Here is a 20,139-nt window from a genome sequence, read left to right as displayed (position 1 = left end):
GCCAATGGGAGCGGCGTACATGAATGTCAGGGCCAGGAGCCAATGAGAACGTCTCCTGCCCGGCTCACAGTGCTCTGCCTTCATAGAGGCGGCAGAGCATGCGGATTGCGGCTGGAGCGACGGGAATGGCGGTGACGTGCGGTCAATGGGACGTAGAAGATGCGTCAGGACGGCAGCGCCCCCTGCCCGCCGTAGAATTTAACTGCGTCGGTCCGCAATCGGTTTAAAATTTATATAAATTTATCTTTTTATACATTTTATGTTTTTGTGTATTTTGGACATGGAACAAAGATATGATGAGGTTTTTGCATATCTAAGTGGAAAGAAATATCCCCCATGTTTTACCCGAGGACAAAGGCAATCGTTGCGGAAATATGCAGCAAAGTTTGTATTGCAAGGTGTGTGTGTGTGTGTGTGTGTGTGTGTGTGTGTGTGTGTGTGTGTGTGTATCTTGTTTTTGGAAAAACAATAATTTGTTTATATATATATATATTTTTGTTTTTTGGATGGCAAACTGATTGTTAAGCCAGATAGGAAGGTAGTTCTGACACTAGCCAAAGCTAGGGAAATTTTCCGTGAAGTGCATATTGACACCAGAGGCGGACATAGTGGCCATGTAAAAACCAGATATTGAATCTGTGCCAAATTCTATTGGAAAAGCATGACTCAAGATATTAAAAACTGGGTATAAGTACTTTTTTATTATTTGTGGTATGTTGGTATGTTAGTTTCTAAATGTAGAATGGCTGTGGGGTCGGTACAAAAACCCTCTGACTCCTCAAATTTGCATATTACAATTTTGTTGTTTGAAAGTATATGACACAAAATGCATCTCACAACTGCCAACGTTTTGCTATTTTAAGGCCTCTTCCACACCGGGACGTTGCGTTATAGTGGATGTTATGGTCGCATAACGTCCCCTAACACAACGCCTGCCGGTGTTGGTAGAGGACGTTGAGTGAGCCGCGTTAAGCCTCTCTTTCCGCATTAGGGCAGTGAGAGTGGCGCTGATTGGCCGGCGGGACCACGTGATGCATCACGTGGTACCGCCAGCCAATCAGCGGCCACCAGTGCAGTGCATATTGAGTAGCCATGTGCGCGGCTACGTAGCGGCCTCTCCCCGCCTCCTCTCAGCCCCAACACTGAGCATGTGCAAACAGTCTAACGCGGCTTAAGCCGCTGGAACGCTATAGTATGCTGCACGTTCTGAAGAACGTGCAGCGTTACCCTGTAACGCAACGTGGGCACTGTGAACAGCCCCATTGACTTAGTATTGCTGTTGGGGAGCGTTACATGCTGCACTAATGTGCGCCTGTAACGTCCCTCTGTGGAAGCAGTCTAAAGCACTACTCAAGTGAGAGGGATATAGAGGATGCCATATTTATTCCCTTTTAAATAATACCAGTTACCTGGCTATCTGCCTGATCTTCTGCCTCTAATACTTTAAGTCATGGAATAAAACGAATCCTTGGTAAGGAGAAGGTACAGACAGGAACAAAGACCATCTATCAGGCCCTAGACAATGTAACTGTGGGTACATGTAAGAGTGATGTGCAGGTACTCTGCCGGATTATTTCTCTATTACACACTGCAGGTACAATCTGAACCAGGTTTATGGGTGATGGACAACTCCTCTGTGTTCAATGTGCACAACATTCTCAGTGGAGTCCATACAGCTCTGCGGGGAGTGCATATGTAGAGTATAGTACTACTGTTTAACTTAGAGTGAGCCTGAGACAAATGAAAATCAGTTTTATACGTACCTGGGACTTCCTCCAGCCCCTTTCGGGCCCGTTTCCACTATCGCGAATCCGCATGCGTTGCCCGCATGCGGATTCGCACAGTCAGTACAAGTGGATGGGACTGTTTCCACTTGTGCGTTTCCCCGCACGTTTTTCTGTGCAGAAAAAATCTGCAGGGTAGGGCCCTCAGAATTCGCCTGCGTGTGGAATGCAGGCGAATCGCACGCAATGTATTTAATAGGGAAATCGCATGCGTTTTCCCCATGCGTTTTTTGCCGCGATTTCGCATAGGTATTAATGTTAATTTACACAGGCAGTGACATGGTTAAATTCGCATACAGCCTTACCTATGCGAAATCGCGACAAAAACGCATGCGGAATCGCACCCGCATGCAATTTGCCTGCGGTGATTCGCCGGCGATTCCGCAACGCTATAGTGGAAACGGGCCCTTCAGGCTAGTCAGTACCTCGTCCTCGTCGGCCGCCTGGATCTTCTGCTATTGGTCCAGGTACTTGAGCCAGTCTGGCATACTGTGCATGCACGCTCTCCACCGGGAGCGTACTACACCTGCGCAGCACTATTGAGCAGGTGCAGAATTCTCCTGGCTGTAGGAGTGGCATGTGGCCGGACAGCGCTAACTTGCTGCCTTACCGAGACTCATAGCAGAAGATATAGGTGGCGGAGGAGGACAGGAATGTACTGATTAGCCTGAAGGGGGCTGGAGGAAGCCCCAGGTATTTCTAAAACTTTTCTTTTCATCCATCTCAGGTATCCTTTAATTTGTAGTCACCAAACCAAATTTTTACATATCAAATTTGATTTCATGAGCAAAGGGAGTGCATAAAATTGCAAACAAAATTTGCTTAAACCAGCATCAACACAGAATTATTTGCACACTGGCGAACTCAGGGGGCTATTCCGGGTGTCTGGAACCTCCCCCCCTGCACTGAGCTGTGTATTCAGCCAGGGAAGCCCGCATAATATAAACAGCCTCATTCTCCCTCCCTTCTTACTTCTGGTGCCTCCCTCCAGCTAATAGAATGAGAGAGGCAGCCCAGCTTCCCTCACAAGAAGATGCAGCCTGCAGTGAGAGAATGTTGATTATGGAGTCCTGGACTCTCCACAGCACAGAAGTGTCAGACATGATGAAATTAGAGTGCAGGCAAGCTGGTAAATATGCACAGCATGATGCAGAGCTTGCCTGGACTCAGGGTCTGTGGCCAAACATCTGTCTGGTCTCTCCCCATTGTTATAATGACTGCATGTGTGGATAACAAGCTGAAAAGTTTTTGACAGTCCCTAGACTCCAGGAGGGCTTCTTTCTGACTTGTGTGAGAGACTGACAGGGATAGGAGTCCGATTACAGGCAAGTAGCCTGTGTGATGTGGGACTTCAATACAGATAAGTTCTCTGCTCCATCTCAGGCTATTCTCAATTTCTCCACTCCTCTCTCTGGGCTAGTGCAACGCCAAAATGACAATAGCAATCGCTAGCAATTTGTGAGTGTGATTTTGTGAAGTGATTTTCAGAGCGATTTTTGAATGAATTGCTCAAAAACATGCTACATGCAGTATACCTGCGATTTTGAAAAAATCACAACGCTGCTGTGGGAACACCCACATAGGGTAACATTAGCCAAGCGCTTTTCAAATCACTGTTGATTTGAAAAACGCTCAGAAGCACTCTTGGTGTGCACCAGCCCTCCCTCATTCACCTTTGTTTCCCTCTTCCCCTAGAGCTGACTGTGTGTTCTTGTCATACAGGAAAGCTAAATAAAAGTGCAATCCTGGTGAGGCAAAATATTATTATTTAGTATTTATGTAGCGCCGACATCTTCCGCAGATGCATATATCCCTGCATCATATGGGTATCGCTTGCGCTATGTGAAACTATGTAGCATATTCCACTGAATTGTCCAAACTAAGTCTATCTCCTGTTCCTCTCTTGGGGAGTTGTTCCAGCGCTGTACCCCGTTCACATTTGCTGCTACCAGAAGCCCTCAGAAACACTAGTGTCCTTGAGCACTTCCAAAGATAGGCAGCTCCGTAATACGCCAGCGCACTTTTGTGCATGGGCAGTATGGAGCCACCTGTATTCGGAAGCATTTGGGACATACGTGCTTCTGGACCTTTCAGGAACCCCCCCCCCCCCCCCTTAAAAATCCTGCGTTTGCCCCTGCTGCATCTCATTGACCATCTCTATTAGTGACACAGCTACACATCTGGCTTTATTATTACACCTTAGATGTTAGTTAGTGTATATATAAAAGATACCTGTATATATAAAGTCACAATCGGATATGAATATCTGACTTTAAAAATAAGGTGCCCGCTTTATTGGAGCATCACAAGTAGCTGTTTTGGTTCATTTCATTTTTGTGGACTAAGCACTGGTATTACTGTGTGTGTGTGTGTGTGTGTGTGTGTGTGTGTGCGTGTGTGCGTGTGTGCGTGTGTGCGTGTGTGCGTGTGTGCGTGTGTGCGTGTGTGCGTGTGTGCGTGTGTGCGTGTGTGCGCGCGTGTGTGCGTGTGTGCGCGCGTGTGTGCGCGTGTGTGCGTGTGCGTGTGCGTGTGCGTGTGCGTGTGCGTGTGTGTGTGTGTGTGTGTGTGTGTGTGTGTGTGTGTGTGTGTGTGTGTGTGTTACACAACATTGATTGTTAAAGTTGTACAGTTATTGTTTATTAATAATTAGGAATTAACCACTTAAGGACTGCAGTCATAAAACCCCTTAAGGACCAGAGCCTTTTTTTCCATTCAGACCACTGCAGCTTTAACGGTTTATTGCTCGGTCATACAACCTACCACCTAAATGAATTTTACCTCCTTTTCTTGTCACTAATACAGCTTTCTTTTGGTGCTATTTGATTGCTGCTGCGATTTTTCGTTTTTATTATATTCATCAAAAAAGACATGAATTTTGTAAAAAAAAAAGACATTTTTTAACTTTCTGTGCTGACATTTTTCAAATAAAGTAAAATTTCCTATACACTTGAGCGCGAAAGTTATTCTGCTACATGTCTTTGATAAAAAAAAACATTCAGTGTATATTTATTGGTTTGGGTAAAAGTTATAGCGTTTACAAACTATGGTGCAAAAAGTGAATTTTCCCATTTTGAAGCATCTCCGACTTTCCTGAGCACCTGTCATGTTTCATGAGGTGCTAAAATTCCAGGATAGTATAAATACCCCCCAAATGACCCCATTTTGGAAAGAAGACATCCCAAAGTATTCACTGAGAGGCATGGTGAGTTCATAGAATTTATTTTTTGTCACAAGTTAGCGGAAAATGACACTTTGTGACAAAAAAGAAAAAAAAAATTTCCATTTATCTAACTTGCGACAAAAAAAGATGAAATCTGCCACGGACTCACTATGCTCCTCTCTGAATACCTTTAAGTGTCTACTTTCCAAAATTGGGTCATTTGTGGGGTTGTTTACTGCCCTGGCATTTTGGGGGGTGCTAAATTGTAAGCACCCCTGTAAAGCCTAAAGGTGCTCATTGGACTTGGGGACCCTTAGCGCAGTTAGGCTGCAAAAAAGTGCCACACGTGGTATTGCCGTACTCAGGAGAAGTAGTCTAGGTGCGCTAAGGGGCCCAACAGATCAGTGTGTTTGGGTGCAGACTAGGGTGGTTGCAGCCTGCCCTGGTGGTCCCTCGGACACTGGGACCACCAGGGCAGGAGGCAGCCTGTATAATACGCTTTGTATAAAATACAAATCGTATTATACGCTTTGTATGCGGCAGATCGGGGGTTAACATCCCGCCGGCCATATGGCCGGCGGAATGTCGTCGCGGGTGGGCGGAGCCTAATGCCGGCGGATGCGCGGGATCCCCAGCCCGGAAGAGTCCTAGGACCCGACGCCAATCTGCGTTACATGGTCCTGGGGCTGCCACTTTGCCGCCGCCAATGTGCAGTGGGCGGTCGGCAAGTGGTTAAAGGAGTGTACCGGTCTTTACGTATGGACATGCAAGAGCCGAGCGTCCACCTTTTTTTTTTTTTCTTACTATCTAAGAAATGTTTCATTTGCTATGTTGTTGGAAAATAATTTGTAATTTTTGTATATTTTTTTTTTTTTTTTAAGCTCATCATCTTTGACCACAAATGTATGTTAGCACTTTTCGTTACCTAGAGGATCTATTGTTATCAACAAGTCTTCCTTACAAACTGGAGGTGATTTTCTTTTTTTTTTTTCTTTATCTAGAGTAGTAGTTATGAAAGTAATTTATGTTGTGTACACATGCACAAAGAAAGATTTAAATAAGACGAGTGGGAATCCAAAGAGAATTAGTTAATAAACTAGTAAGCTGTGCAGCACACTTGCAATTGTTTTGGTATTGTTATCATTTTCGTATTGCCAAATTGCAATAGTAATGAGGTAGTCTACACTTCCATTTTTTTTTATGAAATTTATTATCAAAAAATTAAACTTCCAGGTGGTTTCACACACAGGACATGATTCTTTAAGCATACTGTGATGGGCTCAATAGGCGGACTGCCGCTTGACAGGCAGCATATCGCGACAATCAAAGTGTGGGGATCACTTCCTATGAACCCACTGGTGTCACAGTGGCTGAGAGCGGATAAGTGGAGAGCCCGCTATTTCGATAGGAGCGCAAGAAAGTTACTTGCGTAAGCTACGCGGTAGTACTGCACATAACGGTGCATAGTTAGCACTCCTTTTCATAAAGTTTTGATGCTTTAGCGGAACGCTTTATGAATGAAGGCCATAAACCCTAACATTGTGTCTTTGAAAACACACACAAAAATTACACCCTGTGCTCCCTAGAGAATAGAAAAATATTTACATATTGAAAAGCTGTCCATTCTACTTGCATAGTGCGCATTTGTTATCAATACAAGACTTATACTTGAAAGATGGCAAGGCTGATCCTGTCCATTGCCCCATGCACGTGCTAGTGGGTATCTGTGCTTTACTTTATGTCCTGTAATGCTATTTATTTATTTTAATTCTTCTGGTACAGCATGAATAGATCATGTCCATGGTTATCAAAATGCTACCATTCACCTGCATGTAATTGCAGGTGAATTACATTTTTTATTTTTTTTCCCTTTAGAGCCACCACTTTGGCTGTAGTGCACAGTTTTGCATGCCCAGCACCTCAGCACACCTGTTTGCACGTCCTTTGCTATGAGTATTCAAGGCATGTGCGTTTTAAACCTTGCAATTATCACACGTACGTAGCTAAATAACGACGGACATGTGAACAAGAACGACGTGTAAAAGGGCTTGTGCAACACACAACTTCAGTAAAAAATGTTGATGTATCAGAGCCACCGGGGTAGATATTGTGGGAGAAAAGAGGACAACAAGAGAGAGCACAGACTACGAGGGTCTGGATGAAGTCACAGGTAAGTTATTTTGGCAATTTAACTGTTCTGCTCAGGTCTCTTGAAATAAAAAGCAGTTATTACTTATATCAAATTTAAAATTACTGCTTTGATTGTCAAATCCCAAATTTCTTTGTATATTTACAATGAATGTAGCATTCATAAATCTAACCAAAAATATGCATATATTCATTATTTAATGTCATTGTAGAAATTTTTTAAAAAAGAGGAGTCGTCTGGATGCCATGGCAAATTGGCAAACTCAATCCCCGAAACACAGGAAACAATCCGATGCCAGTAGCTGTGGTGTTTTACTACTAAAAGTAATTTTTATATATTTTTTTTATTTAAAAAGTATTCTTTTCAGTATATGGTTTATATAAGTGTTAAAAAATCCATTTGAAAATGTACTTTTACCTCATGTAACTAAAGTTATAATTTCCCTATACAATATATAATTTATGTACAATGCTGAGTGCTTTAACCACCTTAGCGGTATGGACGAGCTCAGCTCGTCCATTACCGCCAGAGGGTGCCGCTCAGGCCCTGCTGGGCCGATTTTGATAAAATAAAAAGCAGCACACGCAGCCGACACTTTGCCAGCCGCGTGTGCTGCCTGATCGCCGCCGATCTGCGGCGATCCGCCGCGAGCAGCGGCGAAAGAGGGTCCCCCCAGCCGCCCGAGCCCTGCGCAGCCGGAACAAATAGTTCCGGCCAGCGCTAAGGGCTGGATCGGAGGTGGCTGACGTCCATGACGTCACTCCGCTCGTCGCCATGGCGACGAGGAAAGCCAAACAAGGAAGGCTGCTCATTGCAGCCTTCCTTGTTACTTATGCTTGCCGGAGGCGATCGGAAGAACGCCTCCGGAGCGCCCTCTAGTGGGCTTTCATGCAGCCAACTTTCAGTTGGCTGCATGAAATAGTTTTTTTTTAATTAAAAAAAAAAAACCTCCCGCAGCCGCCCTGGCGATCTCAATAGAACGCCAGGGTGGTTAATGCCCGGTTCACATTGAATTTTGTTGACAAGCGTATCATGTCAAGCGTATAGATTATCCGCTTCACCGGATCCAGGTGGCTGAATCCTTACTCACAAATGGATCCACGAAAATGGAAGTGATTACCGATTGGATCCAATTTCACTCAATTTGCTACAGGGTGAAGCAGCAAGGCAGGTGAGGAAGATTTAAACTTAACCAGGCTTCCATCTTACATTATAGTTATTCAGGAGGCAGCATTTCTTCCAGCCTTCTGTTCTTCGTGCGTCCCACATCCTGTCATGTGACTACATGCTGCCTCCTTTTGGGGTTGAAAGAGGAAGGGTATTCACATGACGCAATGTGGAACGCATGATGGAGGCAGAACAGAAGCCTGACCAAAACCATACTTACCGCATAGCTGCAATTGAAGACACAAGCCTAGGTAAGTTGAACCCTCACTCACCGTCCTGGATGCTGCACCCTCGCTCACTGTCAAATAGTGGCCCAACTAGGTAGATTCTTGACTTTGCCAGTGGGCAGATATAAATTTTCCAATGCTATTGGTGTGTAAAATTAACTATTTGTTAACACCGATAATACGGAGTCCAGCTTTAACCACTTGAGGACCACAGTCTTTCTACCCCTTAAGGACCAGGCACTTTTTTTCCATTCAGACCACTGCAGTTTTATGGTTTATTGCTCGGTCATACAACCTACCACCTAAATGAATTTTACCTCCTTTTCTTGTCACTAATACAGCTTTCTTTTGGTGCTATTTTATTGCTGCTGCGAGTTTTAGTTTTTATTATATTCATCAAAAAAGACATTAATTTTGTCAAAAAAGTTGTTGTTTTTTTACTTTCTGTGATGACATTTTTCAAATAAAGTAAAATTTCTGTATACATGCAGCACGAAAAATGTGGACAAACATGTTTTTGATTTTAAAAAAAACCCCATTCAGCCTATATTTATTGGTTTGGGTAAAAGTTATAGCGTTTACAAACTATGGTGCAAAGTGAATTTTCCCATTTTGAAGCATCTCTGACTTTTCTGACCACCTGTCATGTTTCATGAGGGGCTAGAATTCCAGAATAGTATAAATACCCCCCAAATGACCCCATTTGGAAAGAAGACATCCAAAAGTATTCACTGAGAGGCATGGTGAGTTCATAGAAGATTGTATTTTTTGTCACAAGTTAGTGGAAAATGACAGTTTGTAACCAAAAAAAATAATAATTTCCATTTCTTCTAACTTGCAACAAAAAAAAAAAGAAATCTGCCACGGACTCACCATGCCCCTCTCTGAATACCTTGAAGTGTCTACTTTCCAAAATGTGGTCATTTGTAGGGTGTGTTTACTGTCCTGGCATTTTGGGGGGTGCCTAATTATAAGCACCCCTGTAAAGCCTAAAGGTGCTCATTGGACTTTGGGCCCCTTAGCGCAGTTAGGCTGCAAAAAAGTGCCACACGTGTGGTATTGCCGTACTCAGGAGAAGTAGTATAATGTGTTTTGGGGCACTGGGACCACCAGGGCAGGAGGCAGCCAGTATAATAGGCTTTGTATACATTACAAAGCCTATTATACGCTTTGCATGCGGCGATCCGGGTGCTAGTAACCCGCCGGCGCTTCCGAACGGCCGGCGGGTTACAGCGAGAGGGGGTGGAGCGATCGCCGCATAACCACGCCCGCCGCCGATGGGCGTATTGCGGTCGTTTGGGCCCAGCCCTTGCCGCCGCCCATCGGCTGTGGGCGGTCGGCAAGTGGTTAATCTGCAGCAGTGTAGGAATGGATTTGCACTTTTCTTAACTGTAGTGTAGCTCTAGAAATCCACCCTAAACTGCCGCTATTACATAAGCTTTGGGAAGTTTCTTACTATCATGCAGAACTGTTCTTCTGCTGGGTAGAACAGTTTTGGAAGAAAAAACTGTCGGTAATGCGTTGATAAATCTCCCCCAGTGACACTAGAGGAAGCCGCACGGGGAAGTAAGATGTCTTCAATTGCTGCGGAGGAGGAGGTAAGCCGATACTCGCACAGGGGAAGGGGGTAACAGAGACACAAGGGGTAGGCAGGACTAGTACTGCCGCTGCACACACACATGGGGGGGTCGCCGCAAAAGCCGCACACATGGAGAACGCAGGGCACTTGGGGGTGGGGGGGGGGAGAGGAGGACACAGAGCAGGGCACAAGAAGACACTTGGGGGAGACATGGTGCCCCCCCCCCCCCAACACCATGGTGGACATCTTCGGGTTCCCCCTCCAGAATTAAGTTTGTCAGCGGCTGGCAGTGGGCGGTAATCGACCTATTGCTGCTGCTTCCAGTCATGAGCAGTGAGCTCTGTGTGCCGCTAGTTGAGTTAATTTAGACCAGACTAGCGGCACGCAGAGCTCCCCACTTAAAGGAGTCATCAGGAAACATATAGGAAAACGAGTGGTACTCACCGAGGGCTTCCTCCAGCCCCAAGCTCCCAGGACGTGCCTCGCTGCAGGTCCGACACGGTCCCTGGCGATGATGTCAAAGCAACCTCGGGTTGCTCTGTACTGCGCCTGCGCAAGCGGTGCTGTCAATCACTGCCACGTGGGCCGGAGAGGACTGCGCAGGCGCAGAACTACTGCGCCGTCCGCTCCAGCCCACGTGACGCTAATTGATAGCACCCCAAGGTCGCTCTGACATCATCGCCGGGGACCGGGTCGGACCTGCGCCGAATGGCTGCTGGCGTAGCTGCGGCAAGGGACGTCCTGGGAGCTTGGGGCTGGAGGAAGCCCCCGGTGAGTACCACTCATTTTACTATGACTATGTCTGCTGATGACTCCTTTAAGCCTAAAAGCATTAATGTAAGTCGTTTCCCATCTGCTGAAAAACTAAGCAAACTAGCTAACATATAAATGCAAAAAGAATAGTATGCAAAACTGACAGCATACCTACATTGATAGCAAGGACCAACAAAATAGCATACATCATCAAAATTACATTCTCTAATATATTTAATATTTTGGCTTTAACGGGAGAGGTCAGGTATACGATCTTCTTGATGTATGCCATTTTGTTGGTCATTGCTAACAATGTTAGTAAGCTGTCAAATATGCATACATCACTTTCTAGCAGCGTATGTTTTTTTTTTTTTACAGCCATTATAGCTTGTAAACTATCACCAACAAAATGGCATACGTCTTCAAAACAGAATTCTAGGTTAGTTGTCACAAAACAATAAGGGATCTGCTAGGTATGTGGTATTCTCGTTGTATGCCATTTAGTTGGTCACTACCAAGAATGTGAGTATACTGTCAGTTTTGCATACTTTGTCTTTTCAGAACATATGGCAGTTTGTCGGTCATTATTGTTTGATAACTTAACACCAACAATATCGCATACGTCTTCAGAGATTCTTACTCTTCTATTTATCTTTTCTATCCTTCTGATAAAATAAAATATTGTATGAGAATTTGATGATGTATGGCATACGTTATCAAATCTTCATACATTATTTTTTTTCTATCATCTATCTATCGATCTTTCTATCCTTTCTTCCATCTATCCATTTATAAATCACTCTGACTCCAGCACTGACTGCAAGCAGCAGACTGCTGCATCTTTCTAATCTATCTATCTGTACCGACAAAAGAGAATGGTCTGACAAGCACTCCCGTGTAAGGCCTCTTGCACACTGCACGTGATTCCGATTCAGATTCCGCTTTTTAATCAGTTTTTACATCCGATTCAGATTCTGATTTGCAGTTTTCTCCTTGCACACTGCAAATCGAAATCTGAATCGGATGTAAAAACTGATTAAAAAGCGGAATCTGAATCGGAATCGTGTGCAAGAGGCCTAAATCCTATATCTCAGTGAATAGTATGCCGAATCGATATGTATGATGTTCTGTTGGTTATTTCTGACAGGCTTGAATACCCACGTCACTTCCGTATGCAATTTTGTCAGTACATCCATTCTTGTTGGAACTCTGGAGCAGCAACGCATCAACCCCTGATCACATCTACAGCTGGGCCATCTGGGAAGTGTAGTTTCGTTGCTAACTTGTTCTTCTGTTAACTAGAAAGCATCGGACTACCAGTCCCGTCATGCACAGCCGGCTGGTATATGACGTTTGGTTGTGATCGCTTCCTTCCGAGCATGGAAACTGGGGCAGCGTTCAGGTGGAGTGACAGGAAGCGCATCTGTAATAAATACCTGGCCGTACATAACTGTTTTGTGTATCATCTATGGGTAATACTGTATGGCATTCAATACTCAGACAAGCGGGCAGCAGTTATCTAAAGATCGTATTTTCTCTGTTATGTGTTCTGCTAACTTCAGTTAAAGAGTAGGGCAGTAGATGTGCTTTTGTGTGTTTTCAAATCAAACCAGTAAGCTGTGAAGTTGAAGATAAAGGCAAAGCGAACCTTTATTTTACTTTTGGATGGAGTGAATCAAGTTTTTAACTTCCCTGGGATTTCTTTTTATTCCAATCCCTGTCTTTATTGGATTGGTCGCACCTGATTGTTCACTTCAGGCCAGTGGCGGCTCCAGGAATTTTTTTTAGGGGGTGCTATGCAGGTGCTGGACCAATTTCCGGGGGAGCTGACGACCTGCGGCTCGCAAAGCGCGCCGCGCCAAAAATGGGTGTGGCTACAACCTGCGGCGCGCGAAGCGCGCCGCGTCGAAAAAATGGGCGTGGTCATGACCGGATGAGGGCGGGGCTAACTGTAATTTAAAGTGAACCCAGGGTGAGAGTGATATGGTGGCTGCCATATTTATTTCCTTTTAAACAATACTAGTTGCCTGGCAGCCCTGCTGATCTATTTGGCTGTAGTAGTGAACTGAATTACACCAGAAACAAGCCATGCAGCTAATCTTGTCAGTTCTGACAATATTGTCAGAAACCCCTGACCTGCTGCATGCTTGTTCAGGGTCTATGGTTGAAAGAATAAGAGGCAGAGGACCAGCACGGCAGCCAGGCAACTGGTATTGCTTAAAGGGAGATAAATATGGCAGCCTCAATATTATTCTCACCTCGGGTTCCCTTTAAAAGTGCAACGCAAAGACAGAGGGCCCAAGTTTTGGTGACCCTTTTCCCAGAAAATTCACATAATTGTGCAGGTTTTCTCAAGAAAATACACGTAATGTGAGCAGGTTTTCTCAAGAAAATACACGTAATGTGAGCAGATTTTAACAAAAAACACGTCCAATGACCCCAATATGCACAATCGTTATCAGACATGGCCCCAATATGCACAATCGTTATCAGACATGGCCCCAATATGCACAATCGTTATCAGACATGGCCCCAATATGCACAATCGTTATCAGACATGGCCCCAATATGCACAATCGTTATCAGACATGGCCCCAATATGCACAATCGTTATCAGACATGGCCCCAATATGCACAATCGTTATCAGACATGGCCCCAATATGCACAATCGTTATCAGACATGGCCCCAATATGCACAATCGTTATCAGACATGGCCCCAATATGCACAATCGTTATCAGACATGGCCCCAATATGCACAATCGTTATCAGACATGGCCCCAATATGCACAATCGTTATCAGACATGGCCCCAATATGCACAATCGTTATCAGACATGGCCCCAATATGCACAATCGTTATCAGACATGGCCCCAATATGCACAATCGTTATCAGACATGGCCCCAATATGCACAATCGTTATCAGACATGGCCCCAATATGCACAATCGTTATCAGACATGGCCCCAATATGCACAATCGTTATCAGACATGGCCCCAATATGCACAATCGTTATCAGATATGGCCCCAATATGCACAATCGTTATCAGATATGGCCCCAATATGCACAATCGTTATCAGATATGGCCCCAATATGCACAATCGGTAGCAGATATGGTCCCAATATGCACAATCGGTAGCAGATATGGTCCCAATATGCACAATCGGTGGCAGATATGGTCCCAATATGCACAATCGGTGGCAGATATGGTCCCAATATGCACAATCGGTGGCAGATATGGTCCCAATATGCACAATCGGTGGCAGATATGGTCCCAATATGCACAATCGGTGGCAGATATGGTCCCAATATGCACAATCGGTGGCAGATATGGTCCCAATATGCACAATCGGTGGCAGATATGGTCCCAATATGCACAATCGGTAGCAGATATGGCCCCAATATGCACAATCGGTAGCAGATAAGACCCCAATATGCACAATCGGTAGCAGAAATGACCCCAATATGCACAATCGGTAGCAGATATGACCCCAATATGCACAATCGGTAGCAGATATGACCCCAATATGCACAATCGGTAGCAGATATGACCCCAATATGCACAATCGGTAGCAGATATGACCCCAATATGCACAATCGGTAGCAGATATGACCCCAATATGCACAATCGGTAGCAGATATGACCCCAATATGCACAATCGGTAGCAGATATGACCCCAATATGCACAATCGGTAGCAGATATGACCCCAATATGCACAATCGGTAGCAGATATGACCCCCAATATGCACAATCGGTAGCAGAAATGACCCCAATATGCACAATCGGTAGCAGAAATGACCCCAATATGCACAATCGGTAGCAGAAATGACCCCAATATGCACAATCGGTAGCAGAAATGACCCCAATATGCACAATCGGTAGCAGATATCGCCCCAATATGCACAATCCGTAGCAGAAATGACCCCAATATGCACAATCCGCATCACCTGAAAAAGAAAAGAAAAACCCATTTACTCACCTACAGCCAGAAGACCTTCTTTCCCGACCTCCTGTCCCGAGTCCCGACCTCATTGTGGCGCGCAGCGCCCGCGCGCCCACGATCGTCTTCCTTCCCGACGTCACCACGAGACTTCCTGCCTGCATGCAGAGAGCAGGGCTACGGGAAAATGGCCGCCCGAAGTCTGCAGAACAGGGCTCCGGGCGGCCATCTTACCGTAGCCCTGCCTGCTGCTCCGTGCTGCCGGTGTGTGAACTGACTTGGCGTCTTTTAGACGCCTGAAGTCAGTTCACTCCAGGGGGTGCTTTGGGGGTGCTTGGACAATTCTAGGGGGTGCTCGAGCACCCCCAAGCACCCCCCTGGCGCCGCCCCTGCTTCAGGCCCATTCACACTAGAAATTACTATTTCTATTCCAATAAAACTTGTTTGTATAACGATTGCAATTCTAAGCACCTGTACACAGTTTCTTTAAAAATGGAAAAATCGCATAGAGTTCGATTTCAAAATCGCATGCTTGCGTTTTTGTTCCATGTTTGCATTTTTCTTGTGACTGGTGATTGGCTAAAAGTTGCAAGGCCTCCTAGGATTTGACCTTGAAAAAATGCAGTGCAATTGCAATGCCTTTTTGTTTTTTCTCTGTAAATGCATCGCTCAAAAATGCGCTTCAGTTACTGCGATTGCAATTTTCTAAATTGCAGCACTGTGTACAGTTCATCACGATGTTCATTATATAAAAAAAAAGGCTTTGTGATTCAGAAAAAACGCATGCAGTTATAAAATCGCAGTATGTACAGGCTCTCAGTGAATAAGAATCGCGATTGTTCCAAAAATGTTACATCAGAATCACTTTATTCGCCAAGTGCGACAGGCGCCGCACCCGGAATTATTTGTGGACACAAGGCATATTGGCAAGTGCAAACAGTGCAAGTAACACTACACATAGTACAATTTATATAGAAACATTAGCATAGCAAAAATTTCACATAGAGCGGTTGTCCCCATATACATGCAAGGATGAACATGAGAGACAGCCTATGGGCACGCGTTTGTACACTAGTGCCCGAGGTGCTGAAGGGGATTAGGAGATGACATTGGGGAGAAGGTCTGAGTTGAGGAGAGTGATCGCTTGAGGGAAGAATGTGTTCCTACGCCTGGTGGTTTTGGTGTATATGGATCTATAGCGACATCCCGAGCGGAGGGGACTGAAGAAGTGATTGCCAGGGTGGGCGGGGTCGAGTGAGATTCTATTTGCCCTGGTCCTCATTCTGGATGTGTGTAGAAGGTCCAAGGGTGGCATGATTTCTGGAACTCGCAAGCACTGCAGTGTGAATGATTCCATAACTTGGGAGCATACTTCTCAGAATTGCATGCATTTTTCAGGAGTGCACTATAAATGCATGCAATTCTGTAAGTGTGCTCCCAGCCATAGACTTTGCATTGCCGTAGTGCTTTTCAAATTGCCAGCGATTTGCAGCCAGTGTTCTCCCCAGGCTCTTTTATCTGGGTGCTGCACCCAGCTAATTTAGGTGAGCACTTGGCTATCATTGGCTCGCCTCCTCATCCTCCTATGCTGTAAGCAGAGTTGTGCCAACCCTGCATCCCCCTTGTTGCAACCCAACTGGCTACTTTTTCCTGCCGCCGGAAAAAAATTCTGGGGAGAACACTGGCAGCGGTGCTGAAATTGTGCTTAAAATGCGCCAGTGTGAATGGGCCCTTATTGTGTGATATTACATAGGATACCAAAGCCTCGTACACAAGTATGTGGCTTGCCACTCGGCATGGATCAGTACTTTATCCCTCGGCTGACATTGCAGGGCCAAAGCTGCACAGTCACATTGCTAGTCTGCAGGCTACTGACGTGTTTTGTTGCTATGCAAGGGGTGGGAGCAGGAAGGCCGATGGAGTAGCGCTCGAGGGACATCATGCGGTGGGAGGGATAAGTGGGAAGAACAATGCCCTCAGCCTAGTCAATCTGCCGAACTGATCGCTGGCCCGAGGGCATCAGGTGCTGCTGTTCACATTCTAGACAGAGGCGGTTGTTATCAGCCACCTAGGCTGAGTTTCTTCTAGCATGTATGTGAGCCCTAACTCGCATCTTATTTTGCATAATTAAGCACAGGTTTGACAATTGTTTCGGGGCCATGGAGGGTCCCCTTCTTCAGAAAAGTGCAAAACACATGTTTTGCACTTTTCTGATATAAACACAGAAAAATTGCACTTCATTTAAAGGGAACCAGAGGCCCCCCAAAAAAGCTTTTATACATACCTGGGGCTTTCTCCAGCCCCATACGCTTGGATCGCTCCCACGCCGCCGTCCTCTGCTGCCTGGATCCGCCGGTACCGGGTCCCGTCATGGCCGCCAGTCGGCCGGCAGACGCAGCCAATTGTCCGAATCACACGGGGCTCCCTCCATGTATGTACGCGTGAGGCTGCCTACTGCGCAGCCGCATGCGTACGGGTATGGAGGAAGCCCCTGTGATGCGGACAATTGCCCACATCCGCCTGAAGTGATGGGACCCGGTACCGCCGATCCAGGAACCGGAGGATGGCGGCGTGGGAGCGATCCAGGCTTATGGGGCTGGAAGAAGCCCCAGGTATGTATAAAAGCTTTTTCTTCTTTTTTATTCGTTCCTCTCTGGTTCCCTTTAAGGTGTATGAACCACCAGCAGTTGGTGTAATGGTTAAGGGCTCTGCCTCTGACACAGGAGACCAGGGTTCGAATCTCGGCTCTGCCTGTTCAGTAAGCCAGCACTAATTCAGTAGGAGACCTTTGGCAAGTCTCCCTTACACTGCTACTGCCAATAGAGCGCGCCCTAGTGGCTGCTGCTCTGCTCTGGCGCTTTGAGTCCGCAAGGAGAAAAGCGCAATATAAATGTTATTTGTCTTGTCTTGTGTCTTGTCTAATCTTATTCGTATGCTGTTGATGTTAGGGTGACCTAGCTCGGCACCCAGGTTCAGCACCCGACGCTTGGGTAAGGTCTGCCACTCCAATCCTGTATGGTCACATCTTATTTTGATTGACTAATTTTACTTATTGCATGTAGTGAAAGAGCTTACCTACACAATCTGTTCATACTTTGTAGTATTCAAAATATGTTAGCTGTCTTACTACATGTACTGTAAATGATAAAATTGACTAATCAAAATCTAATGTGTGTGTATATACCTTCAGTGTTCTCCCCAGAATTTTTTTCCACCTGGGTGGCATGAAAAAGTAGCCAGGTGGGGTGTGACGGGGGAATGCAGGGCCAGCGCAACTTAGCTTAGGGCATAGGAAGAGGATGAGGAGGTAAGCCAATGAAAGCTGGTTGCTCACCCAAAATAGCTGGGTGCAGTACCCGGCTAAAAGAGCCTGGGGAAAACTCTGACCTTAAAGGTAACCTGTAGTGAAAAAAAAATGTCCAATTTGGGTACTTAAGTAAAGGGAAGCCTCTGGATAATTCATAGGCTTCCCACTCCACCCTCGCTGTTCCTCCACTGGGTCCGCCAAAAACCGTCAACAAGCAGTTGTCAACAGCTCAAGCTTGCGCATTAGCATGGACCCACTTATTCTGCCAAAGCCTGAGATGCTTGCGCATTAGCGTAGACTCGCTTATTCCGCCTAAGCTCGAGCTGTTTGCGCATTAGCATGTGTATATATAATACCCGTGTACGCTCCTTCTCCTATCCTCTGGTGATGGCGGAAGGCCGAAACCTGGTCAGGAAGGAGAACGGGCATTCTCCGAACTACAGTCTGGTGACTTTCTCAGCACTTGGCACTTTACTAGTTATTGTGCAATAGTGTATTGATGTGTTTTAACAAAAGGGTCCAGTGTGCATGAACCCACGATGTGAGTTTGTGTTTTATTTTCATGATTTTGAGTTGTTGCAATAAAGTGTACCCCCCTGTGTTTGAACTCATCCCTGACTCCAGTATATGGTTTTTTTTTTGGGTGACGGTCACTGTCTCCAATATTGCGCACAAGGTGTCTGCAGGCTTCACAGTGTGCGGGAGCGCAATAGAGAGCGCTGTGGATCATTGGTTATCTTTGACATGCTGTTCTATGGTGGATTGGAAAACCTCTGGCTGCTGATTGATTTATTATATTAATACACTGCACTTATATTACATCTACATACTGCTACCATTAGCATGGACACGCATATTCCGCCTAAGCCTGAGATGCTTGCGCATTAGCATGGACCCGCTTATTCCGCCTAAGCCTGAGATGCTTGCGTATTAGCATGGACCAGCTTATTCCGCCTAAGCCTGAGATGCTTGCGCATTAGCATGGACACGCATATTCCGCCTAAGCCTGAGATGCTTGCGCATTAGCATGGACCCGCTTATTCCGCCTAAGCCTGAGATGCTTGCGCATTAGCATGGACCCGCTTATTCCGCCTAAGCCTGAGATGCTTGCGCATTAGCATGGACCCGCTTATTCCGCCTAAGCCTGAGATGCTTGCGCATTAGCATGGACCCGCTTATTCCGCCTAAGCCTGAGATGCTTGCGCTTTAGCATGGACCCGCTTATTCCGCCTGAGATGCTTGCGCATTAGCATGGACCCGCTTATTCTGCCTAAGCCTGAGATGCTTGCGCATTAGCATGGACCCGCTTATTCCGCCTGAGATGCTTGCGCATTAGCATGGACCCGCTTATTCTGCCTAAGCCTGAGATGCTTGCGCATTAGCATGGACCCGCTTATTCTGCCTAAGCCTGATATACTTGCACTATAGCATGAACCTGCTTATTTCGCCTAAGCCCGAGATACTTGCACTTTAGCATGGACACGCATATTCCGCCTAAGCCTGAGATGCTTGCGCATTAGCATGGACCCGCTTATTCCGCCTAAGCCTGAGATGCTTGCACATTAGCATGGACCCGCTTATTCCGCCTAAGCCTGAGATGCTTGCGTATTAGCATGGACCAGCTTATTCCGCCTAAGCCTGAGATGCTTGCGCATTAGCATGGACCCGCTTATTCCGCCTAAGCCTGAGATGCTTGCGCATTAGCATGGACCCGCTTATTCCGCCTAAGACTGAGATGCTTGCGCATTAGCATGGACCTGCTTATTCTGGGTAAGGCTGATATATTGCACTATAGCATGGACCCGCTTATTCCACCTAAGCCTGAGATGCTTGCGTATTAGCATGGACCAGCTTATTCTGCCTAAGCCTGATATACTTGCACTATAGCATGAACCTGCTTATTCTGCCTAAGCCTGAGATACTTGCACATTAGCATGGACCTGCTTATTTCGCCTAAGCCCGAGATACTTGCACTTTAGCATGGACCCCGCTTATTCCGCCTAAGCCTGAGATGCTTGCGCATTAGCCTGGACCCGCTTATTCCGCCTAAGCCTGAGAGCTTGCGCATT

At 45.9% G+C, this 20,139-nt stretch overlaps 1 long non-coding RNA gene across 1 annotated transcript in view; it reads left to right on the top strand.

Annotated features, from left to right (window-relative positions):
- The first annotated feature begins 510 nt into the window (after positions 1 to 510).
- The window catches only part of LOC137524616 (uncharacterized), a 32,991-nt gene continuing 13,362 nt past the window's right edge, over positions 511 to 20,139 (top strand). The window contains exon 1 of the long non-coding RNA XR_011022736.1: positions 511 to 685. This is a non-coding gene — a long non-coding RNA (uncharacterized lncRNA). The remainder of the gene's footprint in view (positions 686 to 20,139) is intronic.

This window comes from Hyperolius riggenbachi, chromosome 7 (assembly GCF_040937935.1).
Source record: "Hyperolius riggenbachi isolate aHypRig1 chromosome 7, aHypRig1.pri, whole genome shotgun sequence".
NCBI lineage: Eukaryota > Metazoa > Chordata > Amphibia > Anura > Hyperoliidae > Hyperolius > Hyperolius riggenbachi.
This window is presented reverse-complemented; position numbering and strand designations above follow the sequence as displayed.